Here is a 5000-nt window from a genome sequence, read left to right on the forward strand (position 1 = left end):
TGAGGCGTGCAATGTAAAGGGCGTTGAGTGCTCGAAGGAGTGGAAAGGCGCCATATAAATGCAGTCCATTTACTGAACGTCCCTTTCTTCTAGTCTAGAAATCACAGGGCTGGGGGCATTGTGGCTCAATGAACCAAGACACTGTACCATTTTGCCGGCGATCCAGGTTCGATTCTGACTCCAGGTCCTTTGCCGATCCTTCCCCTCTGTCTCTCCTTATTTCCTGCCACACTCTCTCACTCTCCTAAAAAATGCCCTCTCTGTCTCTCTCTCTCTCTCTCTCTCTCTCTCTCTCTCTCTCTCTCTCTCTCTCTCTCTCTCTCTCTCTCTCTCTCTCTCTCGCTTCCCTTCCCTCTCTGTCTCTCTCAATTAAATGGCATGAAAACATTCTGACTTGCCTATGCGCATCATTTTTGAAGAACTATTGTTAAGTCTTAGTTCTGTCCATTAGGATGTTAGTGTGGTGGAGCTTGGGATGCATGTGTGTGTTTGTTGTGCGAGCATGCATGTCAGAGAGAGTGTGTGTGCGTACGTGTGTGTGTGTGTGCGCATATGTGTGTGTGTGTGTGTGTGTGTGTGTGTTTTGTGTGCACTAGGGTGCATCAGTTGCCCCCTATGAAAAGATATCGCCTTGGCCCTATAGAAAAAATGTTCTACACCCAGTAAAAACACACTGAGTAAAATATTTTGAAATTTGGATGAAGTCTACCGGGGCCACCAGCCCCATGAAAATAGAAAATAATGGTGATAGTCAAAATCTTGGATAGAAACAGGGCTGGACTGGCCATCTGACATGGCGGGCATTTCCCGGTGAGCTCCGCACCCTCGTGGGCCCCCATTTTTTTATTTTTTACATTACTGAAAATAGGGGCCCATGAGGGTGCAGGTCCCACCGGTGAGTCAGTTCTCCGGCACTAATAATAATGAGGGGGCCCCCTTAAAGCCAAAAGTGCCCGGGTCCTATTTATCGCTCAGTTCAGCCCTGAATAGAAATGGAGATTTTGCTGCATAAAGCTACCCAATAAAAACATATTGCCTCAGCTGTGTGATAAAAACATGTTCTATGCACAGTAAAATCACTCTATGGAAAATGTGTTGAAATTTAGATTAATTCTACTGGGTCCACCAGGCCCATGAAAATACAAAACAATGGTGTTACTGTGCATAGAACATTTTTATCATACAGCCAAGACAATATGTTTTTATTGGGTAGCTTTATGCAGCAAAATGTCCATTTCTATTCCAAGATTCTGACTATCACCATTATTTTCTATTTTCATGGGGCTGGTGGCCCCGGTACACTTCATCCAAATTTCAAAATATTTTACACAGTGTGTTTTTACTGGGTGTAGAACATTTTTACTATAGGGCCAAGGCGATATCTTTTCATAGGGGGCAACTGATGCACCCTAGTGTGCACTGTGCACGCATGCATGCTTGCGTGTGTGTGTGTATGTGTGTGTGTGTGTGTTTTGGGGGCACGCATGCATGCTGGCTTGTGCGTGCATGCGTGCGTGCGTGCGTGCGTGCGTGCGTGCGTGCGTGTGTGTGTGTGTGCATGCTTTTGTGCATGTGTTTGTGCATGCATGCGTGCGTGCGTGCGTGTGTGGAGTGAGGCAGTGCTGTGGATGTCTGTGAAAATGTGTGTGTGCATTCATTTACAGGAAGAGCAGAGAAGCGTGGAGACAGCAACTGCCCCCTGAGAGGCCAACAGGCAGAGTCCACCTGCCCACCACAGAGAGGGGGTCGGGGGCAGTAGAGTCCACCCTGGAGGAGAGTATGAGAAAAAGGGGCTGGGGGGTGTCTACCTGCCAGTGGAGGCGTGACGGTGTAGCAGTGTCTTATCCTGGGGGGCTGAGGTGGCCAGGGGACATCAGAGTCTTCCTGCCCGTGGAGAGGATGGCCGGGGGCAGAGGCTTTCTGCCATAGATAGCCTGCCATAGGTGTATGAGAAGAGGTGGTCGGGGCAGGAGAGTGTACCTGCCCACGGAGGTGGGGGAGGCCTGGGGAGGCCTGGGGCAGTAGAGTCTACTGACCCTGGGGGTTGAGGTGGTCAGGTGGCAGCAGAATCTTCCTTCCCATGGAGGGGTGAGCGGTTGCATGGAGGTAGGCTATCCATGGAGGCGGGGGTGGTAGTAGATGTTTTGCCCTGGGGGGATGAGGTGAACGGGGGCAGTAGAGTCTACCTGCCCATGGAGATGGAGATGGAGACACACACACACACACACACACACACACACACACACACACACACACACACACACACACACACACACACACACACACACACACACACACACACACACACACACACACACACACACACACACACACACACACACACACACACTGACATGGACACACAGACACATGCACAGACGAAAAACACACACACACACACACACACACACACACACACACACACACACACACACACACACACACACACACACACACACACACACACACACACACACACACACACACACACACACACACACACACACACACAGTGACATGGACACACAGACAAAAACAGAGACATGCACAGACGAAAAAACACCCACACACGGACACAGACACGGACACACACACACACACACAGACAAAGGGACAAAAACACACACACATGCACACACCAGATACACACAAAGTTACATACAGTAAGCCACGCATTGTGTGTATACTCTCTTACACATTTTTTAGTATTGTGAGTCATCAGGTTTCGGCTCTAGAGGTCAATGGATCCGGGCGATTTTTATGTGGTTTTATATTTACACTGAAGGTGTGTTTCTCTGCCCACTCATGCCAGGCGCATCCAAGTAGATCAAGCTATGCAGATAACAGGAAGACAATGGCAATCGTTTATAGGCTACATGAGACATTTAATCCATAATTAACTGAATTCCGCTTTGAAAACATTATCTACAACACTTCACATTTTGGAATTAAATGAACGTGCAATGTAAACTTGATGGAATTATTTAATTCTGAATTATTAATTCGCAATTAAAGAAAAACATCACGTAAACGTAGCCAATGACAATCGAATCTGCATAATGCACACCATTGTGCCAGTGGAATGGGCCTAGCCATTGGAAAGAGTTTTCTACCATTACACTATGACGTTACACACAGTCTTTTGTAAAACATTACAGCTTTGTCGTTATCATTAGCAACAGCAAATATATGGCAGGGGCCTTGTCTTACTGTAAGAGTTGTCTGTGAAGAGTCTTATTTGTGGAGATAGTCGATGAAGTTTATTGTGAGCAACTGGATTTGTGTGATTGCTTTGGTGATCTGCATGCCTTTTTGGTCATGCCAATAAAGCATTAGTGAATTGAATTGAATTGAATTGAATTAATATAACTCATTAAGGAATTGGAATTATATCCATTCAGAAAACATTTGGTCCTTCTCAAAAATAGTGAGACTTGTGCTGCTTGGTCAGTGTAACATTTCCAGATTTAATTCTACTCAATATTGTTTATTTAATTAGAACTGAGTTGGAATTTCACTGGCCACCTGAATTTTACGCCATGTAATTTTACTCCCCACAGTGTTGTAAATATACTCTTTCTGGATTCATACAAGTCTACTCTGCAATATTGTTTACTGTGTAGGAAAGTAAGACTAAGAGTCATTTATTTGTCACATACAACCCTAGCGTGCAGTGAAATGACAGTAGCACCATATGTGCAGAAAAATATATATTACATAAAATAATTAGTACATCATAAAATAAAAGTAGCCGATTTTCTTAATTCTAAAAAAAGGAAAAAAAGGAGCTATATTTCTACTTCACACGAGAAAAATATGCAAATGTGCTAGAGAAATAGGGGCCACGCCACTATTACATGACATGGGTACGAAAGAAAATGGCTTTCAGAATCACGTCTCCTGTGTTTTGTTTTCCCAACGAAAACAGCAGTTTGTTTTGCTTAGCCACATTATGTTGAATCATTAACCTTCAACACTTTCCTATGACAGGGACTTGAGTCATATGTGAAGAGATGCAATTATTAACTCTGGAGGAAAAAAAGCCTACCGGTCGCGGACGTACCACTCCACGCACTCCATGCACACACTTAACCCCAGCGCTGCGGCCTTGCCCTCAACTGGTGCCACTCTCCTTCTCCTGGTCTGGTGAACATGAGAGGTGTCAAAAGTAAAAGTACATTTATAGTTCTCTGTTATTATTTATCATTTTGCTGTCATTGGTCCATCACTGTTACATCACTGTCCTGTCTTGCACTGTGATGCCAGTTTGTAAATGTCAGTCCTGTCTATGTCCTTTCATTGTAGAGAGGTCATTTCACTTTCCTTGTATGACCTGTGCATAAGAAAATGACAATAAAAGCTGATTTCACTTGACTTGACTTGATGGTGTAAGTACAAGACTAGCACATGATATTACATAGTTACATGTTACATTATTTACTCTATTTTATCTACTGAGGAGGACCGACTGTGTTGTTACAGAAAAACGTTAAAAACCTAATGAGAACCCACCACAAATGTTATCCATCAGCACAGAGTAACTCTGTCAGAGTTAACTGATCATAAGACAAGCACACACGCCTACTGGTTACTCAGATAAGTTACCTGTGTTGGAAGGAAACTGTGTTTCTTTTACTTTTTTTTACTTTTGACATCTCTGGACATGATCACTGAACAATTGAACACATAAACACACACTGTCATAACAGGGTCATGAAAATGCCATAAACATTGATGAAATGTCATTAAGTGTAATTTGGCTATGTTCATGACAAGTTGACATTGTTTGGGCTTGGGCTGTGTGTGTGTGTGCGTGCGTGCGTGCGTGCACGCACATGTGTGTGTGTGTGTGTGTGTGTGTGTGTGTGTGTGTGTGTGTGTGTGTGTGTGTGTGTGTGTGTGTGTGTGTGTGTGTGTGTGTGTGTGTGTGTGTGTGTGTGTGTGTGTGTGTGTGTGCGCGCGTGCGTGTGCGTGTGCGTGTGCGTGTGCATTTGTGTGAG

This window comes from Engraulis encrasicolus, chromosome 8 (genome assembly GCF_034702125.1).
Source record: "Engraulis encrasicolus isolate BLACKSEA-1 chromosome 8, IST_EnEncr_1.0, whole genome shotgun sequence".
Classification (NCBI taxonomy): Eukaryota; Metazoa; Chordata; class Actinopteri; order Clupeiformes; family Engraulidae; genus Engraulis; species Engraulis encrasicolus.